This window comes from Gorilla gorilla, chromosome 9 (assembly GCF_029281585.2).
Source record: "Gorilla gorilla gorilla isolate KB3781 chromosome 9, NHGRI_mGorGor1-v2.1_pri, whole genome shotgun sequence".
In the NCBI taxonomy this organism is placed as follows: Eukaryota; Metazoa; Chordata; class Mammalia; order Primates; family Hominidae; genus Gorilla; species Gorilla gorilla.
The window spans coordinates 140,445,327-140,469,278 of NC_073233.2; the positions used below are offsets into that span (position 1 = coordinate 140,445,327).

Consider the following 23,952-nt stretch of genomic DNA (forward strand, 5'->3'; position numbering starts at 1 on the left):
ATCAGCTTTCTTTCCCCTCTCCTTCCTGGACTCCCATTTCTTTGTTCAAAAATGTTCCCAAAAAAGGAGAAGGGGAGAAAAGATGCACAGAGCATCCCAGTGGGAGAGAACTGAAGAAAAAGAATTGCCAATTTTGAAGAGCCTTTCCGTTTTTATTACAATGTTTTGTGCTTGCCCATATCAAATCTTTAAAGAAAACACTAACATTAATAATACATAGTTTGCTTTGTTCAACTCCATTTTATCCTGATCCAAATGCAAGGCACAGGAGCTTGTTTATCCCATGCTTCACAATTGCCCCTACCCTGCTCCCATGTGCATCTTTTCTCATCTGTTTTGATTTCCGGGTGCAAAACAATTTCCGCTTGTTGTGGGAGCACTGGCAACCTCTGCTGGAGCTTCCTAAGAGCCATGTCCCAGCTGTTGCCAGCTGTGCTCCCTGTAGGGTGCCTTTCCCTGCCTGGCAAGGCCTTTGGCAGACTTACAGGCCTTCTGATTTGCCAAACCACTTTATGATCTCTTGTTATGGTCACCTTCGACCCCAGAAATAATGGTCTCTGTTGTCAGATTCCATTCAAATCCAAGAAGTTGTTGTCAATAATACTTTTGTAAATGCAAGAAGGACAATGTCAGTTGAAACGTGTTGGGTTTGTCTTCCCATACTGCTGTGAATCATGCATATGCCTCATCTGCTGCTACTTATAATAAAACTGCGTAACAATTACCTCTTTAAAAATAGATGTTTTTCTTCTGTTTTCAGTAGTGTTCATGGTACTGGGCATTTTGAAAAAGTATGAAATAAAGTTTTTTTCTTTGCAAAGAGTGAGTTCAAGTAAAAACTGATCTTAGTGTATTTATTTTTTCTTCTATTTTTGACAGGGGAAGAAAAACAGGGATTTCTTCCCTCCCTATCTCATGTTCTTTTCCTTCCTGCCTCTTTCCAGATTGATGTCTACAAAACCCTAATAATTCTCTGAAAAGATGGTTCTGCATGAAGAAGACAGGCAAAAATCTCAACAATTTTAGTGTCTTCAGTCATCAGAAGGAAAAAAAAGAACTCTAGAATTTTTATCTTGCAAGATTTCTATGATTTTTTAATTTAAATCCACTGGTGAGGACATGGCCATTCTGTAAGAGGGTGCCAAACAAATGGCTTATAATTTTTTTTAAAAACAAAACAAAAACTGAACATTTGTTGCAGAAACTTCCTTTCCTCCACATCAACACAAACACCAGCTCCAGAGGTGTCCCATGGGAATGGAACATGACACCTGTAACTCTTCAAGACTCTTTGATGGTTTCCTTTAGAAGAAACAAGAGGAAGCTATTAATTGTCTTAAGACTCAATTTCTCACAACCTGTGCTTTGAGAATGAAGCTCAGACCCTACAGGGAATACATTTCGACTAAAAAGGATTTTCTCTCTCAACAATTGTGGATGACTTTTTTTTTTTTTCCTGGAGTGCTTTTCTCAAAGTTTACATCATTGTCACCTCCTTTGAATCTCTCTTCTTTGTAGCTTATCTGGATATTCATTTTGCACTTAGATTATTCTAATTCATTTCATTTCTTCCATTGTAATCCCTTCTGTTCCATTTTACCCAAAAAACATTTATTGAGCCTTCATCCATTAGGACTCTGTCTCTGACTTTTAGGAGCTCTCAATTGAGTAAGAGTGACAAGGGCAATGACATTTATACTGATAACTGTAATAAGACAGCTACAATCTCGGAATATTAACGTTTTAAAAGAGATGTTCGAAACATACCCTAGAGATAAAGGGGAGGAGGTTGAAACAACTATGCATTTGTTGGGGGAAGACATTTGCTCAGAAATCAAACTTGAAAGTGAAGGTTTAATCCAAGAACTACATCAAATTATAATATATGCTCATCAGTTCCCTTCAGGATAGCTTACCATGATTTTAGACTCACATACCCACATTTTGCAAGGATACCCTCACACAGGACTGTAAAATTATTTGAGGCTTATATAGGATGAATATTGTATAGAGTGGTTTAAAATGTTTGCTCTTGGCCAGGCGCAGTGGCTCATGCCTATAATCCCAGCACTTTGGGAGGCCGAGGCAGGCAGATCACGAGGCCAGGAGATTGAGACCATCCTGGCTAACACGGTGAAAACCCGTCTCCACTAAAAATACAAAAACAAAATTAGCTGGGTGTAGTGGCGGGCGCCTGTGGTCCCGGCTACTTGGGAGGCTGAGGTGGGAGAATGGTGTGAACCCAGGAGGCAGAGCTTGCGCTGAGCCAAGATCACGCCACTGCACTCCAGCCTGGGCAACAGAGAGAGACTCCATCTCAAAAAAAAAAAAAAAGTTTGTTCTAAGTGATAGTTAAGCCAAGTTGATTCATTTCGTGGAATTTTACTGATCATGGATTTTGTGCTACGACAGGTGCTAGAAGTAGCATCATAAAAATTAGAAGAATAAAAATCAGCCCATGTCCCTGAGGCATGGAGTGTTGGGCATGTCTTCTTAATCATCAACATGACCTGGAATAAAGACAAATCTGAATCCCCCCTCACTGCAGTCCTGGCACAGAGGCTGTGCATATCATATTCTTCAGAGCCTCGGTCAAGTGAAAGAGCGTGACCAGGCTGTCCTCCCTCTCTATGTTGTGAGATAGCATAAACGGATGGATGTGAAAGTGGTCTCAAGAGTAAAAGTGCTATATGTCTGAAGGGTGAGGTGTTATTAAAATAAGTTCTAGAAGCATTTTATAGCATGCTGGTAATATGCACCCTTTGTAAAATGTGTTTTATTTAGAGTCATATCTCTTAAAAGTGTCAGAATTATAGGAATACATATTTTACATTTTTCTGAAATTACTTCTAATGCTTTATGGTTCTTGTTAGGAAAACAATTTGGCTTCTCCTAGAACACTGCTCTTGTCCTCTTGAGCTATGGGAAAGCAAGATAAGACACAGCAGGTTGGCCTCCTGCCACTCTGGGCTTGGTCAGTCATGCATGCCCACTTCCTGGCTTGGGCCAAGGAGCTCTGAAATCTGATTCTGACAGAGCTCTCATCACTCAATAAATTCAAGGTCATGTAAACAAAATCAGGAAAAGATTTGTGGGGTTTGTTACACTCAAAATGTACTTGCATATAGAACAAAGTAGAACCAAGATTATAAAGTTCTACAAATCTAAGACTAAGAGAGTCTCAACCCAATATTACAAAATGCTACCAGGTTACTCTCAGATAGATATAGAAAATTAAAGTTTTCTCTATAGGAAGAAGCAAAGAGAAGATCAGGATAGGTTTGACGATGCCCTACAGAGCCTTCCATAATCATGATCAGCTATCTTCTCCTCAATAATAACGATGAGCAGGTACCTTATATGCACTGCTTAATTTAAAAGCCTAACAATGATGCCGGAGAAAATATTCAGTGTGTGTCAGTATGTCTCTGTGTGTGTGAGTGATGGTGAAAAAAGTGATACCATGGAATACTATGCAGCCATAAAAAGGAATAAGATCATGTCTTTTGCAGGGACATGGATGGAGCTGAAAGCCATTATCCTCAGAAACGAACTCAGAAACAGAAAACCAAACACCGCATGTTCTCACTTATAAGTGGGAGCTGAGTAATGAGAACACATAGACACATGGCAAGCAACACTACACACTGGGGCCTGTCGGAGTGGGGAGTGGGGAGAGAGAGCATCAGGAAGAATAGCTAATGGATGCTGGGCTTAATACCGAGGTGATGGGATGATCTGCATAGCAAACCACCATGGCACACATTTACCTATATAACAAACCTGCATATCTGGCACATGTACCCCTGAACTTAAAATAAAAGCTGAACAAAAAGAAAAAATGCTATGGAAAAATTAAAACAGGCTGTGGGTACAGGAAATGCCGGGGTGATGTGGAAAGATTGCTGTTTTATGGGCGGTGATCAGAAAATGTCTCAGTGATCCGGAAGCCTTCTGGGCAGAGAGCAGAAAGAAGTATTGGAGTGACCCATGCATACTTCTGAAGAAAGAACATTCCAAGCAGAGGTAATAACCAATACCATGCCCTGAAGTGGGAGTATTTTCCCTATGGTAAAGAACAGAAAAGAGCCCTTTTGGTCTCAAGTGGACTGAGGGGAATGACGATAGAACAAGAGGTCAGGAAGGTGACCAGGCCAGGTGGCACTCAATGTTTCAGACCATTGTTAGACCTTTGGCTTCCACTCTGTCCTTCCTTGAAGCAACTACCAAAGGAAGAGAGGAAAACCACAATGCTATATGAAAATGGGAGACCACACTCTGTACTTTTTTTAATTTTTTAAAAAAACACTGATGCACAGCAGTTTGACATTTTTGTTTGCAGTCAATACTCATGAATAGATCTCTTCAAAAACTTTCAAAATATATTGACTAGGACTCCACCTCTTTAATCGAAAAGTTCATGGTTTTAGACAACATGATAAATTATTTAAAAAACATGATGAATTATTTGTCTAAACATATTCTATATTTTTATAGATTTTAACTCTTGACCGCACAATAAAGTGACCGAAGGAAGAGAAAAATACTCTATTTCAATAATTCCATTTCATATCAAAAGAAAAATGGTGGTAACACTACTTAAATGATGGCATAAAGTGATGTTACATAGCTTAGAGGTTCAAGGAGAAATAAAACTTGAAGATTTTACAGAGTTAATGGTCCAGCTGAAGTCCTACACATCAAGAACAAAGGACATTGGTCATCTGTTTTTTCTTGTGAATCTCACAGCCCTAGTATATTTCCATAGGTTTCCATGCTCCCTATTTCATTTTAAATGGACTCTGACTATGCATTCATTATATTCAAGGAAACACACTGGTCACAACTCAAATTTTTGCCATGCAGCTACAGGTTCAGTATTATATCTATTCAATTTAAGACAGAAGAATCATACAACTTTTGAAGGAGAGACTGTCTAAAAACAATGTCTAAGGATGTTGGCATTTGTCAAGATTACTTGGCTTTATTTATACTCTACGACCCCTCCACAGAGGAAGTTTGAATTTTCCTCTACAATTCCTCTGTAGTGGAAGTTTGAATTTTCATGTTTAGTACTTTGAGGGGGAATTTGAATTCCTGGCTCTTAGGCATATAGGATCCAAAGAACCCAAGTCCTGGTGTTTTAAAATAATGTGTATCAAGACACAGTGCATGACTTTATTGAAATGGGACACTGTCGATTTGAAGAGGAATGAACATTTATATTTTGCAAAAATTTGGTTGCTCCAAATCTCAAAAAAAATGAAAGCCAGAAGAAGTGGTACGTGCTACACAAATGGATTTGAATTCAAATGTGGGTACAATTCCTATGGAGATACTATTTTAGTCTTTCTGGGTCTCAGGCAAAAGCCATGCTCTCAGAATTCTGTGAGTGTGCTTCCCCGTGCATGGTAGCACACCTTGAAATTCAGCCAGGAAGGAGATCCAGGCTAGTCAGGTGGAGAAGGAACAAGAACCAAAACTGGACAAGGCCACTAGGGACTAATGGTAGATATGTGATGATTCCAGGTGCAGGGAGCTGAGGAAAAAGTCCCTCTGCCAGCCCTAAGACAGCATAGGAATAGGAACGGCACCATGCAAAGAGCAGAGGAGCAGTCTGCAAAGACAATCTAAGCTCCATTGACACGAGGGGCCAAGAGCAGCAGAGCTGGGCATGGCTGCTCATGCCTGCTATGCTGCCTCCCTCAGAAGAGCTGAGATTGAGGGCTTGTCAGCAGCTGGAGGGGTCTTGCCTCATCACTATGCCGTAGGTTTCCTTGTTAGGCCTGGCACAATATGAGATATCCAAGAGCAAAAGGACATCAGTTGTCTGCAGAGGGGAGAACCAGCTCAAGCTGAAAACCATTCATTTCACATAGATGGGAAAAGCACGGTGATGGAGCATCGTAGAGGAGGCAGAGGAATTCCATGTTTAAAAGCCAAAAGTCTGGAACTTGCATGCCTGGGATCGAATCCTATTCTGATTCTCACTGCCTCTCTGATCTTAGACAATTGATTTCCTCTCTATGCCTCAGCATCCTTAACTGGAAAACAGAGATGTGCATTAGAACTATGTCATAGAGTTGTCCTGAGGATGCAAGGAATAATAACTTTCAAGGACATGCTGGCAACTGAGGAAGAGCACAGCTCATGTCCATGACTATGTTAACTGCAGGAAGTTAACATCACGGTATGTTCTGCCAACAGGGAACACTACTCAAATCTAAGCCAACATTTGAGGACAATATGCTAGTTCCTGGCTCTTAGGCATATAGTACCTGAAGAACCCAAGTATAGGCCTATTTATCTTGTCTGTGGCTTAAAGTCACATTTCAAGAAGCAGTGAAGAGGAAGGTAATAGGTTGTGAAATGCAGATCTAGAGTTGCTTAATCACCTCATACATCAAATCAGGATCGAGTTGGGACACTGATGTTAAAGTAAGTCTAACAGTGTGAAAACTACATGACTATTTGGCATCCTCAGGGAAACTAAGTCATCAGTAGACCATCATGGCAGTGTCTTGTCTCTGTCTTATCACGGCCCCCCTGCAAGTGAAATTGTTCAGCTCCTCTAAGAGTTAGTATTTATCAATCATGCCTCATTGTTGGATTAAATATATTAATATAATCCTCATCCAATTTGATAGGTCTGGGGTGGGACCTGAAATATATAATTTTTACCAGAACCTGAAAAATTTCCATAATCAGGAAAATTTAGTCAAAATTTGGAAACACTACTCCAAGAGGATATGTAACTCCTGAACTTAACCTTGGGTCCAGGGAACAGCTTCCCAAGCCAACTTCCAGTAGGGGCCAGAGGGCATTGAAGCAGTTGTCCATGTGGCCCTTTGTCTTGTTTTCTGGTGTCTTTACATGCTGTAAATCCACATGGTTCCCTTTATTTATTATTTATTTTGTTTTACTTTAAGTTCTGGGATACACGTGCAGAAGGTGCAGATTTGTTGCATAGGTGTACATGTGCTATGGTGGTTTGCTGCACCTATCAACCCATGCATTAGGTATTTGTCCTAATGCTCTCCCTCTCCTTGCCCCCCACCCCCTGACAGGCGCCAGTGTGTGATGTTCCCCTCCCTGTGTCCATGTGTTCTCATTGTTCAACTCCCACTTATGAGTGAGAACATGTGGTGTTTGGTTTTCTGTTCCTGTGTTAGTTTGCTGAGGATGATGGTTTCCAGCTTCATCTATGTCCCTGCAAAGGACATGAACTTATTCTTTTTTATGGCTGCATAGTATTCCATGGTGTATATGTGCCACATTTTCTTTATCCAGTCTACAATTGATGGGCATTTGGATTGGTTCCAAGTCTTTGCTATTGTGAATAGTGCTGCAATAAACATGCATGTGCATGTGTCTTTATAGTAGAATGATTTATAATCCTTTGGGTATATACCCAGTAATGGGATTGCTGGGCCAAATGGTATTTCTGCTTCTATATCCTTGAGGAATCACCACACTGTCTTCCTATTTAACAAATGGTGCTGGGAAAACTGGCTACCCATATGCAGAAAACAGAAACTGGACCCTTTCCTTACACCTTATACAAAAATTAACTCAAGATGGATCAAAGACTTAAATGTAAAACCTAAAACCATAAAAACCCTCGAAGAAAAACCTAGGCAATACCATTCAGGACTTAGGCATGAGCAAAGTTTTCATAACTAAAACACCAAAAGCAATTGCAACAGAAGCCAAAATTGACAAATGGGATGGTTCCCTTTATCTAAGTGGATTTCTGGTCCCGGGTGCCATAGCGCTGGGGCTTGTACTTCAATGGCAAAATTTCTTCTTTACCTCTCCCTTTGGGAACTATCATTTGCCAGTTGGTCTTGATTTGCTGAACATTTTTGTCTTTTCCAGCCTATATGTGCCCAAGGAGCTGTACACAGACAGATGGACAGTCTTGCATGCCAAGAGGCATGGTTGTCATGATAACTATGGTAGAAATAATCACCATATTAGTCATATGGTTGCACTAACTCCTAACATGGGCCATGCTTCTCACCTTCTACCATTATCAAGGGCTGATTTTCTCTATCAACATAGAATTTTTTAAATAGGTAACGTGTTTCATGAACCAAATAAGCAAAGGAAGATACAGGGTAAATGATTTTAACAAATTTCTAGCTAATTGTAGACAAATTCCTAGTTAGTATGGTCTTAGTGATGGGGAAGGGGAGAGGAAGAATAGACTCTCCTATTTGCTATATCTTGAAGTTATACAAATGCTTTCAGATGAATCTGTTTCTAAGTCATGTTTCTGTGTGAACTATAAGGAAGAAAAGCAAGATCTAAAAGAGAGGATATGGGGCACACCTGCATTGTTAAATGATACCATAAAACCCTATGCAGGAAAGTGGATAGATACTCAAGACCAAAAGACATGCTTTCTGATGACAATCTCTACACGTTCATGTATTATAGACATGTTTTATGAAGCTGTACAAGAATTTCCCAGAGGATCTGTCACCTTTACCCACCACCCTCTGCTCTGCTGACACCGGCAGTTTCTCTCCTGAGCCACCTGCTCCTTAAGGACACAGCATCACCCTCACTGTGAGTTCTACAGGCTTCTCTCCACCCATCTTGTTGTCTTTGGTCCTTTCCTTCCCTTCCATTTTTACTTTCTCTTTTTTCTGGTACTTTTTATTTGTTTATCAGGCTCTCCCTTCTTCACCCTTGCATCCTCTTTTTAAGCATTAATAGTGCCTCCTGGCCAGCACCAATGTGCCAGTTCTCCCATCACAGTTCCTTCTGTGTTTGCCTTTGTTGTCCCCAGTTACCCATCACTTCTGCTCCTCCTTCTCTTAAGCTCCTGCTCTCCTTGCACCCTTCCTGGTTGCTTTCCTCAGAACACACAGGCTGACAGAATGGGGCCACGGAATACAGTTGCAATAATGTCAGCAGCTCAGGGGACAAAAATGAAAAGGGGAGAAAAGGAAAAAGATGGTTTTAATTAGATATCCATGCCACTGACTCACACTTAATATGCAAATTTTTAGCCCTTCCATTGTTAAGTGAAACAAGAGTTGTATTTAAATGTGAAAATGGCTGGGAGATGAGAAGGGGTAATTAAGTAGCAGTAAAATGTAAACCCTGGTTCACAGTGCCTGTAATAACATATGGAAGCACAGGAATCCTGCTCACTGGAGAGAGTGGGGCACCTTGGCTTAACAATCCTCTCTCACGATGACGATGATAACACACATACTTTTATGTGCCTCTAGTGGATTCTGGTTCAAAAGCAGTTTCGCATCCCTTATAGCTGATCCTCACAGCAATATTCACAGGAGTTCAGGGGTGGCTGATGGGCTCCATTTTACAGATGAGAACTAGAGGCTCAAAAATGGTAGGTGACTTATTCAAGGTCCCCTGGCAGCAGAGTCACCTGGGGTCTTCCCCCGCTATTCTACACTGCCAGTGCAGAAGCTAGCACTACGCTTGGGATATAGGCACTAAGGAAACTGGTTGATTACAAAGGCAATGTTGAAGAACCTGAGTTTAACAATATTTTTGCATCTCCGTTGGCTGGTGATGTTTTATTGGAACTTTGAGGCTATGCCTTTTTCCTGAGGTGTCAGGAAAATTGCTACCCTAACTCAAAGGTTCTCCTTGGTGCCATTATTAGTACCTGGAACCAACACAGTACTTGGAAAACTGAAATTCACAGCAGTCAGTGCACGCAGTAATTACCACAACTTCTACTGATAGAATGTATTGATCACTTATGCATTGTCAGGCAGCATACATTTTCCTGTCCCCACTATTGCATTTGGTGCTTTACCTACAAGAATACAATTCTATTAGCAAATAAAATCTAACAATGCATTAAAAATATGGTGTGTCTGAAACTAATGCCAAAAATGAAAAAAAGTATCAATATTATAACTGAGGAACTCTAAAAATTTAAAAAACAATGAGTTTAATAAAACTTAAACATTTATTTATGATATCTCAATAAGTGAGATCTTCTTGAAAATAGAAACTAGCATTATAACTAGTACAAAAACCACTAGAGGCAATTTGATGATAACAGAATGAAGACAAAGGATGCTAGTTATAATTATTAATATTGAATATTTTTCAGAAATTTAGCCAATGCAATGAGGTCAGAAAGAATGAAGGAATACATAAAGAAAAAGAAGAAAAATCATCTTTATTTAAAATAGATATGGTTTTCTACCTCAATGATCCAAGGACTGTATATTTTATCTCGTTTGCAAAATTGAAGAAAATACAGATGGCGTAGCTATCTCTTAGAGTAACCTAGCATATTAAAGATATAATGGTATCTTTTATGCACCTTTGTTAAAAGCAAGGAAAGATATCTGCTTCAAAATTGTATTGAAATAGAAGACCCAAATGCATCTCTCAGCTTCTCACTGAGATAACTTGCAAAAACTTGGAAATAAATGATACTCATATTTTTGGGAAAAGTAAGATTGAAGAATAATCTAGTTCCTAAAATCAATCAAACAATACTAATAAGGAAGATAGACTTGATTTAATTAACACAGACGATGCTCAAATCATGGCATAACTTATCTTTATGAAACAAAGATTTCAAAGAAGACAAGAAGTAAGTACACACCTCCATAGCTATCGTTACCCTTATGCAGATAATAAAGCTTCAAAAAGGGAGGCCGAGCAGCCATTAACAATACAAGCGCTGACTTGGATGGACGCATTCGCTATTTACTGCTGACTAACAAGTCACCTCAAAAATTAGTGGCTGCAAGCAATGCATATTTATTATCTCACACGATATCTGTGGGTCAGGAATTCAGAGCTGTGTCTCTTTAGGTCCAGGCTTTCTCATGAGGGTGCAGTCATGATATCACTTGGTGCTGCAGTCATTTGAATGTTGACCCAGGCTGGAGGATCCACTTGGAAGTGGAGGATGCACTTCCCAGGCGGCTTGCAGGCTCCAGGCTCCAGGCTGGCAGGTTAAATGTAGGTTGTTGGCAGGATTTTCTCACCACAAGAACTCTCGGTGTCGTCAGGGCATGGCATGGCAGCTGGCTGCTCTCAGAATGACTAGTCGGGAGAGAGAGGGTAAGACACAGGGTAAGCGTGGCCTTTATGACTTGGCTGGGGAGCCACGGGCTATTGTGTGGCTGTATGCTATGGTCATGCAGACCAGCACTGATGCAACACGGTGGAGAGTGCTCAAGGGTGTGAATATCAGGAGGTGGGGTCACTGAGGTCCCCCTGGAGGCTACCCTCATAGACTTTCTAAGCAATCACAATGGGCTTGCAATACCAATGCAGCTTCAAACCAGAGGAGTCAATAAGTGCCCCCCAAGCCCTAAATTATTCAAATTCTTCAACCATTACCATGCATCAGAGATCTCAGAAGACAAGAAAAAAAGTACCATTTCATAAAAAGAAGTATAACAGGTGGAAGCTAGAGACTGTGAAATAAACCAGAAGCTCTGAATCCTAACAAATATTTGAAGAGTAGAATTAAAACAGGACTCAAAATTTACTCAAAAGGCAGAGAGTAGGGGCAAGGCACCATCCACTTACCACACAGATCACACCAATTTCGAGAATGAGTATTGAGAAAATACTGTAGAAAAAAGGAAAATAAAGACTAGTCCCAAAAATTCCAGGAAGAGCGTGCTTTAATAAATGACTTCTATTGTACAGCAATGTGAATGTACTCAATTCATGTGATCGAACCGTACACTTTAAAAGGTTAAAGTGGTAAGTTTTATGCTATGTGCACCATATCACAATAAAATATCGGCTTCCAGAACCCTAATTAAAATTTTAGACAGCCACCTGACAACCTCCACAGAAGCAGAAAAGTACAGCCTTCAGGAAAAGGCTTAAGGGGCAATGGAAGAGAATGACATAGACTAGAGCCGAAGAAGAAAAGTTGTTGAGATGAACGAAAACGTCCAATTAGTTAGATATGGAGAGCAAGCAAGTGACCTTAAAACAGCAACAAAATTTAAATCTCCATCAGAAGTAAAACATATCAGATGTGAGGCTTCAAAAAATCAAATCAACAGAATGAATTTCAAACCTGAGCAGCTCTCCCGGGATACAGAAGAAAAGACAGAAGGAGATTAAGAAAGCAAGAGAAAGACAAAAGATCTGAAGGAAACAGAAGAAAGAGCCGACACGCGTGGAACTAAGTTTCCTTAGAACGAGCTACAACAGAACCAACCATTAAATATTTAACACATGCCCACTTTCTGCGAAAAAAAAAATTCTATGTGTGTGCCTAGTAACAGACTTACTGCATATTAGGAGAAATCAGAAGAGACACATCACATCTCCAGGAAAGAATTTTGAACCTCACAGATAAAGGCATATCTTCTTATCTTCACACAGAAAATGGATTACTCATACAATTACAACTATCAGAAAAGAAGACCTCAGCTTGCTCTACTTCATCACTAAATGCCAAACATAATGAAGTGGTAACCACAGGAGTTTTAAGGGTAAAGATTGTGACCTTTGGATTTTATGCTCAGGAAATACTCCAATTGCATTTGACAGCAACAAAAAAAATCTTCATAGGTAAACACTTCTTGAGGGATAGTCTGTGTTATGATTTTATCTCTAGCACGTAGTCCAGCTATTATTGCAAAACAGGTTTTCAATAAATGTTTATCACCTGAAGGAAGACATATCCTAAGAATCAGAAAATACAACAATCACACATCTTTTTAGTAAAACGTCTTGAAATGTATTCCAACGAACTTAAGAGGAAGCAAAGGGAAAAGCTAACTAGTGTCACCTACAAAGGAATCATAATATGAAAGAATGAGGTGGAAGAATTGTTATAAATCTGATAATTAAGCTAAATGAAAATGCCAATGTCTCAACATGTAAACGTGGATTGTGAGTTCAAAATGTGATTTTGATAGTCTGAGAAACACAGTGCCAAGATAGGAAGGAGGATGAAAGGAGGCTGCCGCAATTCTTATCTCCCATAGAGGAAGTGAGGAAACATTTACTCAGCTTGAATAATAAGACTCACACAGGTTGCAAATGCTCCTGGAAAATATAAATCTAGGCACCACTATAAAAAATCATATACTTATTTCAAAAAACTATAGAGGATAAAATCAAAGAAAATTTGTTTCAAATAGCACAAGATACAAAACATGAAAGCTACTAGACAGAACAAAGAGAGGAAAACAAAAAGCTGACGAGAAACAAACACATCAGTTTTAATACCTGCAAGTGGGTTAATCTCCCCATTGTAATGAAAAAAAGGCTTAAGTTGGATTAAAAAAAAGATAACAGAATATATTTCTGTTCTGTTTACAAAAGCTATATCTAAATCAGACTAATACAACTCTTTTTTAAAAGGCTGAGCAAATGTACACTTAGTATTAACAAAATCAAAGTAGGAAATACAATCTTAAAGTTAGATAAGGTTAACTGTAAGCCTAAAACATTAAATTGTAAAAAAAAAAAAATTATACTGATAAAAGAAGCAATTCCTATTAAAACTCTAATTATTTTTAAATTTTATGTGTAAAATACAAAAATAAAGCAAAAAGTATTAAAATGCATAGATAAGCTGAAAACACTTTATTAAAATCTGGTATTACTCATTTTTGCTTTCATAAAGTTTAGAGAAGCAAACGATTCAATATGGCTATGCACAATCTGAATAACAGAATTCTCTCTCAGTTTGGATATTTATGCTTAATATTTATCTTGTACTGTAGTATTAATGAAGTATTTTATACCATATGAATTATATATAACTATGGGTATATTCAATTACATATACTTTGTATAATGTTTATATAATGTATACTATTGTGTGTTCATACATTAACATAAATATCTATAAACTTGACAACTATCGAACAGTTATCAAAATTGAACCTATACATTTCCGAAATTAATTCAAAGGTAAAATTTCTGAATTAAAAACAACAAAAGTTTTTTTAAAATTGCCAAAAAATACTCACAAACTAGGTTTGAACCTGAATAACTATAGAGACAATTTTTCTCTAACATTTAAGGAATATAATTTTTTAATTATATTTTAAACAATTCATAGTTCAAATAGATAGAGGATCTATCAATTAATTTGAGTATGTTGTTGTAAACAAAACTTACAGACATGTTTCTTAAAAACATGATAAACTAGAGATATTCCTAGTTATAACTACTAAAGCAAAAACAGTAAATATGAGAGTAAAAAAGAATGTTTTCACATTACAAAATAAACATCATTTTAAAATCATACATATGGCTGAAAGGGAAAAAATAATATGACTATTTTTGTAACTTATCTAAGAAGAAAATTTGATAACACCTATCTTTTCCTGACTAAACATTTTATTGAAATGGGAAAAGGGGTATTCTTCTTTAAGTGGTAAAGGAGCTCTCTGAAACCATCATCATACCTAATAGAAAACACTAGAAATATTGCTATTACAATAATAAAAATGGCAAAGTAACCGTTAACCATTACTATTATTAAATACTGCTTTGGAATACATTGATATCAGTTATTTTTAAACTCTTTCAGAAAATAAATAAACGGAAAACATGTCCCAACTCATTTTATGAGGCCAGAATTACTGATACCAAAACCAGTCAGTAACATTACAGACCAATTGCCCTCATGAACAAAACAGATGGAAAATCCTTAACAAAATATTGACAAAGTTAATCAACTAATGCAAAAAAGGATAGTATGAGTATGTCATGACCACATCAGATTTATTCTTGGTTGCAAGGTTGGTCTAACATTAAAAAATCATTTCACATAATTAATCATATAATCATTTCAATGGATGCCAAAAAAAACATTGGACAAAATGGAAGATCTATTCACACACACACTCTGTTATGGTTTGGCCATGTCCCAACCTAAATCTCATCATGAATTGTATGTCCCAGAATTCCCATGTGTTGTGGGAGGGACCCCGGGGAGGTAATTGAAGCATGGGGGTCTTTCCCATGCTATTCTCGTGATAGTGAATAGGTCTTATGAGATCTAATGGGCAATTATTAGGGGTTTCTACTTTTGCTTTTTCCTCATTTTCTCTTGTCACCACCATGTAAGAAGTGCCTTTGCCTCCCACCATGATTCTAAGGCCTCCTCAGACATGTGGAACTTAAGTCCAATTAAACCTCTTTTTCTTCCCAGTCTTGGGTATGTCTTTATCAGCAGCATGAAAATGGACTAATACAGTAAATTGGTACCAGAAGTGGGATGCTGCTGAAAAGATACCTGAAAATGTGGAAGTGACTTTGTAACTGGGTAACAGGCAGATGTTGGAACAGTTTGGAGGTCTCAGAAGAAGACAGGAACATGTAGAAAAGTTTGGACCTCCCTAAATACTTGTCAATGGTTTTGACCAAAGTGCCAATAATGATATGAATAATAAGGTCCAGGCTGAGGTAGTCTCAGATGGAGATGAGGAACTTGTTGGGAAGTGGAGCAAAGGTGACTCTTGTTATGTTTCAGCAAAGAGACTGGTGGCATTTTGTCCTTGTCCTGCAGATTTGTGGAACTTTGAACTTGAGAGAGATGATTTTGGGTATCTGGCAGAAGAGATTTATAAGCAGCAAAGCATTCAAGAGGTGACTGTTAAAGGCTACTGTTAAAGGCATTCAGTTTTAATAGGGAAACAAAGCATAAATGTTCAGAAAATTTGCAGCCTGACTACGTGGTAGAAAAAAAAAAAATTCTAGGGGGAAATTCAAGCCAGCTGCAGAAATTCGAGCAAGTAGCAAGGAGCCTAATGTTAATTCCCAAGACCATGGGGGAAATGTCTCCAGGATGTCAGAGACCTTGATAGCAGCCCCTCCCATCACAGGCTCAGAGGCCTAGGAGGAAAAAGTGATTTTGTGGGCCAGGCCCAGGGTCCTCGTGCTGTGTGCAGCCTAGGGACTTGGTGCCCTGTGTCGCAGCTGCGCCACTGTGGCTGAAAGGGGCACATGTACAGCGCAGGCTGTGGCTTCAGAAGGTGGAAATTCAAAGGCTTGGCAGCTTCCATGTGATGTTGAGCCTTCAGGTGCACAGAAGTCAAGAATTAAGATTTGAGGACTTTCACCTAGATTTCAGAAGATGTATGGAAACGCTTGGATGCCGAGGCAAAAGTTTGCTGCAGGGGTGGGGCCCTCATGGAGAACCTCTGCTAGGGCAGGCAGAAGGGATATGTGGGGTCAGAGCCCCCACCTAGAGTCCCTACTGGGGCACTGCCTAGTCGAGCTGTGAGAAGAGGGCTACTGTCCTTCAGATCGCAGAATGATAGATCTACCAACAGCTTGCACTGTGTGCATGGAAAAACCACAGATACTCAATGCCAGCCCATGAAAGTAGCTGGGAGGGAAGCTGTACCTTGTAAACCCACAGAGGCAGAGCTGCCCAAGACCATGGGAACCCACCTCTTGCATCAGCATGACCTGCAGGTGAGACCTGGAGTCAAAGGAGATCATTTTGGAGCTTTAAAATTTGACCACAATGTTGGATTTTGGACTTGCATGGTCCCTGTAATCCCTTTGTTTTGGCCAATTTCTCCCTTTTGGAATGACTATATTTACCCGGTATCTGTACCCCCATCGTATCTAGGAAGTAACTAGCTTGCTTTTGATTTTACAGGCTCATAGGTGGAAGGGACTTGTCTTGTCTCAGATGAGACTTTGGACTATGGACTTTTGGGTTAATGTTGAAATGAGTTAAGACTTTGGGGGACTGTTGGGAAGGCATGATTGGTTTTGAAATGTGAGGACATGAGATTTGGAGGGGCCAGGGGCAGAGTAATATTATTTGGCTTTGTCCCCACCCAAATCTCATCTTGAATTGTATCTCCCAGAATTCCCATATGTTCTGGGAAAGACCCAGGGCGAGGTAATTGAATCATGGGGCCCAGTCTTTCCTGTGCTATTATTTTGATAGTGTATTAAGTCTCACAAGATCTGATGGGTTTATCAGGGCTTTCCACTTTTGCTTCTTCCTCATTTTCTCTTGCTGCCACCACATAAGAAGTACCTTTTGCCTCTTGCCATGATTCTGAGGCTTCCCCAGCCATGTGGAACTGTTAAGTCCAATTAAACCTCTTTTTGTTCCTATGTCTTTATCAGCAGTGTGAAAACGGACTAATAAACACACATACACACAAATCAGCTACTAGGAATAGAAAATAACTTCTCAATCTGATAAAGATCATCTGTAAAAAACCTACAGATAATATTATTCTTAATGGGAAAAATAAAGTGTTTTTCCTCTAATCAGAAATTAGACAAGGATGTCAGTATTACAATGTATTTTTAATATCATGTTACTGGAGAACTGAGCCAGTACAATAAGACAAGAAAAATTAATAAGAGGCATACTGACTGGTATGAAAGAGTAAAACTGTCTCCTCATAGAGGACATATCATTTATGTAAAAAATCTTAAGTATCTAAAAAAAGTACTAGAATCAAGGAATAAATTTAGCTGTCACAGTATGCAAGGTCAATATGAAAAAGTCAATTGTATCTCTGTGTATTTTCAATGAACAATTGAGATTTTTAAAATTTCCTTTATAATCATTCAAAAATATGACATAATTTGGAACCATACACTGAAAGCCATAAAACACTGTTGAGAAAAATTAGCCAAGACCTTAATAAATGGAAGAATATATTTTAAGGATTGGAAAAACTCAATACTATTAAATGTCAACTGTTCCAAAATTAACATAAAATTTAAATGCATTCCCAATCAAAATCTTAACATATTTTTGGTAAATACTGTCAAACTGATTATAAAATTATATGAAAATACAAAGGACATAGATTGGCCACTATTTTGAAAAAAACAAGTTTGGCAATTTACATTGTCTGATTTCAAAACATTAACAGTGATTGTAATCAAAACAGTATGGTTCAGGCATAAGAATAGACATATAGATGAATAGAAAATAAGAGAGATTCCCAGAAAGAAATCAAACAGTCAATTGATTTTCGACAAAGAAACTAAGGTAATTCATTAGAAAAAGGATTACGTTTTCCACAGATGCTTTTGGATTAACTGTAGAGCTGTATGGAAAAAAATGAATCTCAAATGTTAGCTCATACCATGCACATAAACTAACTCACATGGATCTTACAGCTAAACAAAAAAGTTACAGTTCTAAAACATCTAGAAAAAAACATAGAATATAACATTTTTAACCTCCATTAAGTGTGAAATATGGATAAATTGGACTTCATCCAAATTTAAAGCTGGATTCCTTTACAAGATTCCTTTAGAAGCACCATTAAGAAAATGAGAAGGCAAAGCATAGGCTAAGAGAAATTATTCTGAATACATATAGCTGACATAGGACATGTATCTAGAATATATAAATTATGACTCCATAATAAAAGATAAACAGCCCAATTAGAAACAGTCAGAAGATTTCAACCACTACTTCACAAAATTAGATATACCAATGGCCAATGACCATGTGAAAAATATGCCCAAACTCATTAATCCTCAGAGAAAAGCAACTCAAAACCAAATATGCTTTAGCCTACACAGTTATTAGAATAGATAATATTTCAAAGACAGGATACTATACGTTGACAAGCCTGTGGAACAGCTATAGTGCTTATAGGAATACAAATTGGTACAACCATTTTGGAAAATAGTTTGGTGGCTTTTTGTAACGTTAAGTATAAACTTACTATACGACTTACCAATTCTGCTCCTAAGTATTTACTCAAGAAAATTGTAAATATATGTCCAGAAAAAGGCCTGTACATACGTGTTTATAGCAGCTTTACTCATAATAGCCAAAAAGTAGAAACAACCAAATGTCCACCCAACTGGCAAATGAGTAAACAAACAGTGGTACAATCATATAATAGAATGCCACTTAGCAATAAAAAAAACCACACACGACATGAATAAAACTCAAAAGCTGAGTGAAGAAATCCAGAAACAAGAGTATATGTTCTAAAATTATACAAGATTTTACATTTTTTCCAGAGTGTAGATACGTGTGTAGGGTGCAATATATAATTCACATACACATGTTTTAAATATATATTTGTGTCATGTAGATTATATATACATATAGAATGCATATACATATTTTGCTAAATATATACATGTAATATATATATTAAACTCTAAAAAAGTCTAATATATAACAGCAGAAAACATATCAGTGTTTGCCTCAAGTTGAAAGTGGGGATAGGTTTTGGGAAGAATAAGAAACAGGGAAGCTTTTGAGGTAATGGTAATATGCTGTATCTTCATTAGGATAGTGATTATATAGATATATAAATTTGTCAAAACTCACCAAAAGCTGTGATAATTTAAATTATGACTGCAAGACTTTTTTAAATAAAAAGCCCTTGTTCTTCCCTTATGTTCACTGTCTGTTTAGCCATTCATGATTCACTCTTCATATACTTCTCAAACCTCATTACATATCAAGGTATAGATGTTTTCTTGGTTTGTAGCCCTAATGTTAAGCAGAACAATGGTTAGTGCTGCTTAATGAAGAAGTTAAGAGAAGAAGCCTATTTGGTTTATGTTAGAAATCTGAGAAAATTATTATGGAAAGAGGAAAGCAGATAAAGGAAGAAAGTAGAGATCTGGGTAGCATAGAATTCTCATGGAATGTGAAAGGGAAAGAGAAAAGATTGCCAAACTGTGAGTGAAATAGAAAGACTGGCAAAAAATCAACATTCAACTATTTTACGACCTGTTATGGAAAACATTTGTCCTTTGGGGACCCCTTTGAAGATTTGAATACAGATTTTGCTTACATTAATTTTTGTTTTTGTTTTCTTAGCAGGTGTGATCAAACTTGCTTCCATGGAAACAGTGTCATAATGGGACCATCAACAAGTGAGTTCAACTTTATTTGGATTACAACAACTTCATACTTTATGCTTCAATAACAAAAAATGAATTTTATCCTTCTAAGTACACCATGCAATTTCCCATTTTCACGTCTTTTCTCTTATCTCCATTGCCTAGAATATTTCTCTTTGCCTCTACCTCACCCATTTCATTTTCTTTCTTTTGAATAACTCTGAATCAATGTTTACAGTCAGATTAGTAGTCACCTCTTCCAGGACGCCATCCCTGATTCTTTCACATTTAACAACTGGAGGTAAATGATCCTCTCCTGTGAACCTACAACATGATGAATATATTACTTATGCACCCACTTTTATTGTACTATAATTACATGCTATTATGTCTGAGTCTTTCACTAAACTTTGAGCTTCCTGGAGAAAACTATAATTTTATTTATTCTTCTGTTTCAAACACAGTACATAACAGGTAGCAGGCACCCACTAATTCATTCTTGAATGACTGAACAAGTGCATGAATAAATAAACAATTGAAGGAATGTTGTTGCCAGATGCAATACATTTAGCCAAAGTCTCCATTTCCTTCTGTGTAAAGTGTGTATGGTAGTCTCTGTTTATATGCCATTTTTAACTACTTGCTTGTTTATTTTTATCTGCCTTTTGACAGAAGACCTTTATGAAAACCAAGATTAAGTCAAAGTGGCATGTCAATAAATTTAAAGGATGATTTTGGTGATAATGATGATGACAATGAGGACATACCATGACATGGTTTTATGATATTGACATTTATATTGACTTATAGTCAAAGCATGCAAAAAATCAGAAGTTGAGACAGTCCAGCAAGCATGGGAGGCTTGAAAGGTACCCACAACCAGAAACAGCAATGGACAAAGGCCAGTGTGACAGAGCTTGAAGGAACAGTAGCTCTTAAGAATGAAGGCAGGTAAGGAGAGAAGGAGTATCAGGATGAGGTGATTTGAGACAGCAACACTAGGGGATAAGGATGTACAGTCAAGCCCTATGCTTCAGCAGAGTCTGCTTTTCTTTGTGGATTCCTGCTGGGTTCTGGAGGGCCTGGGCTCTTGGGAGTATAATTCCAGCTAGACGCAGCCTCTGAAGCTTCTTTACTCCTTAGGCAGAACCAGAGGTGCAGTAATATCAGGAGATTCTTAAAATATGACTCAATATGTTTTTGCCAAACTGCCTTTGTTCCAACTGCTTTCATGCCTTCTGGGACAGAAAATCCTGCCAAAAAGATACAAAGTGTGGTAGGAAGTTTGGGGCTGGGTCAGGAGTAAAAAGAAGAAGGGTGCAGAGTAGGGGAGAGAAAGAGGAGTGGGTAGGGTTCCAAACATCTTGCTGTCTGATGTCCCAGAGCACCACGGCCCTATGATGCCCTACAAAAGTGGCTCAGTTCTTCACCAGCAGCACTGGCAACATCGTGAGTGCCCAAGGGAGACAAACCCTTTCATTGCAGCTGTAATTACTGCACCAGGCTCCAGTTGTGCAGGGACAAAAAAGCATGGGCTCAGTGGAGCAGGAGGAGGTCCTGGAGAGGCCCAGGATGAAAGCATTTAGACTGCAATGGTGTGAAGAGCAGAGGTGAGCTGAGCAGAGCTTGTTGGGAAAAGGAAGAGAATTGTAAAAACAGGGGACCAGTGGCTCTGTTTACATCAATGACTTTGCTAAACCTTTCTCTTAGGAAGCAAAATCATCCAAGGTATCATTAAAACCAAACTATTTTCAGCACCCCAGGAGGATTACTCTCACCATTAAGGGATTCTGGAGTGGGAAAATTTGATAGCATAAGAAAAATAACACAAAGAAGGGGACAGGGAAGGAAAAACAAAAGACAGGCAGAAAGGACTTCACTGATCTCCTTCTTTGATTAAGGAGGCTTCTCACTTTGCAGGCTACAAGGAGGGAAATAGGGTAAGGAGAGTTGGGCTATACTTTAGGTGTTCTGTGGGAGATCAAATTCCCTCACCTCCTCACTCAACTCCAGTCCTTGTTATTGTGTGAGTCAATCACAGCCTTCAGCTGTGAAGCCCAGGTTCGAAGTGACAATCAACTGCTTTTGCTTCATGAGATCACCTCCTCTTGACCCTATTCATCTCCAGTGGAGGTTCCCTAGCCAAGACTGGAACATTTGTGAGACTGGAGAGCCCACTCTAGTTAAAATCCTCTAAGCAATGTTAGTTGGTTTTCTTCCCCTTTTCCTCCTTCTTCTGAATCTCATACAGAGATACAGAGAAGCAGCTTATTAACCATGATTACTACCTTTAAACTGGGGAGGAATGATCTTCTTCACACTACCACCATTTCTAGAGTCATTCTTCAACCTCGGACATGTGGGAGCTAAGACCCAGCATAGATGAAGTTTATGATTTCAGGTGCTCTTGGAAGAAAGCAGGAAGAAAAGAGCCTGCAGAGACAGGGAAGGTCAAAATTCTGGTGTCACACAGAGAACTGGATGGTGTAAGATGGTAAGATCACTCACCAGTTTGTAAAAATCAAATTGTATCTGTTGAGGTAAGTCATCCCAACTCTTGTTATGCATCTTCTTGGTAAAGGCAATGAGTTTTCCAGCACAAGTCATAGGTCTCCAATAAAAAAAAGTGATTGGACAAGAATTGAAAAATATCTTCCAGATCACAGATCACCATGTCTAGAAACCTAAACTAGGATAGCCTCACTATTTGGTTAAAACTTAATATAATTAAAACCTCAGCAGTAAGCTCACTCGTCATCCAGGGCTAATAGTTATAGTGGGGGAAATGGAAGAAAAATGCTTGAGAGATAAGTCTGCAACTTCCTGCAGGCTCCTAATACAGCTAGGACTTGAAGTGCCCTCTCCAAACATCCTTCACTCTGTACATCAGATTTCCCCTTCACCGTACAGACAGAGTGCTTCCTGCATCTGGGAACTTGTCCGTGCAAATCTCCACTGTCTTCCCCTTTTTTTCTCTGGCACGCTACAGGATCGATATATGATGGATACATATGTGTGTATCCATTCAATAGTCACTTTTTGATCGCCTGCGAAATGTAAGTCATTTGTGTTCTTCTGAATATGTAAGCCCCAGGTACCAAACCTGCTCTCAAATAACCTAAGGACAGAGAGATGCAAGGGATACTTTCTGGCCAAGGTGGAGCACATCATCCCAAGGAAAGGTTAGTGAATCAATTGATGGAAACAAACTAATTGCTCTTCATAAAGCTTTTCCAGAGTAATGAGAGGTTGATCATGACAGAGGCTGAGTTTCAGTCACTCAAGGTAGTATCCTCAACACCTTTCTCACGGTAGGCACGCATGCATTAAATAAACATTGTGCACTTGGTGCACTCAGTCGGTGATGACCCCCTGATGTTAATTACTCTATGACTCAGACCCAGAGCCAAGGTGTCTTTCTCAGACTGACTCTAGCTGATTTAGATGTCGAACCTCTTCTGCTGCCCACCCAGAGTTCTAAATCCAGCCACAAGGTCTTCAACCCATGGTGGAGACAGTGGTCTTAAAAAGTTAATCAGTGACTCCAGGCTGCCACCTCTCTATCTCTTCTACATATGAAAGAGGTCTTTCCAGAGCTGGTTAGGCCCCAATCACCTTGTGGTACCATGTACGTGTCTCCCCATCCTACATGGCTATCAGTTTAGAGCAGGTATTATGTTCTACTTGGCTCAGTTAGATACTGCCCTCTACATGGCATGTGAATTTAATCAGAGCTACTTTGGCTCTAAGTGATGGAAACCTAATTTAAAACAGCTTAAGCAAGAAAAGGTGACTTATAGGAATTTTACCCTAGGGATGTAGAGATTTTTAGAAAGAAGTATAAATGGCTTTGAAAAGGGAACACCAAGGGTGGCAGGTGCACAGAGCTGGACCCAGAGGTCTTTTAAATGTACTATCAAGGGTGCTCATCCAGGAGGGAAGGAGGAAACAAACCTTTCTAAGATTCCTTCAACATCTGGCCAGATGAAGGAGCTCAGTGTCTAAATTAAAGTGCATTATCTCCAGAGGTGGCTGCAGTATGTTAGTGTGGAACCAGGCTGCTTATTATTTTCTATTGAAGCCCACATTTTTTGTTCAGCAGCAAGAGTCACTGCGGACCCACTGCTGAGGCCAATTAGATCTACA

The 23,952-nt window shown here is 38.7% G+C and overlaps 1 protein-coding gene and 1 long non-coding RNA gene across 7 annotated transcripts in view; both read right to left on the reverse strand.

Moving 5' to 3' along the window:
- Window positions 1-23,952, reverse strand: part of OPCML (opioid binding protein/cell adhesion molecule like) — a 1,134,040-nt gene that overhangs the window by 78,353 nt on the left and 1,031,735 nt on the right. The window lies entirely within an intron of this gene.
- On the reverse strand, window positions 10,508-22,493 carry LOC129525526 (uncharacterized). Its single transcript, XR_008669898.1, has 2 exons — window positions 19,286-22,493; window positions 10,508-11,055 (listed from the first exon to the last, which is right to left on the reverse strand). It is a non-coding gene; the product is annotated as an uncharacterized lncRNA (long non-coding RNA).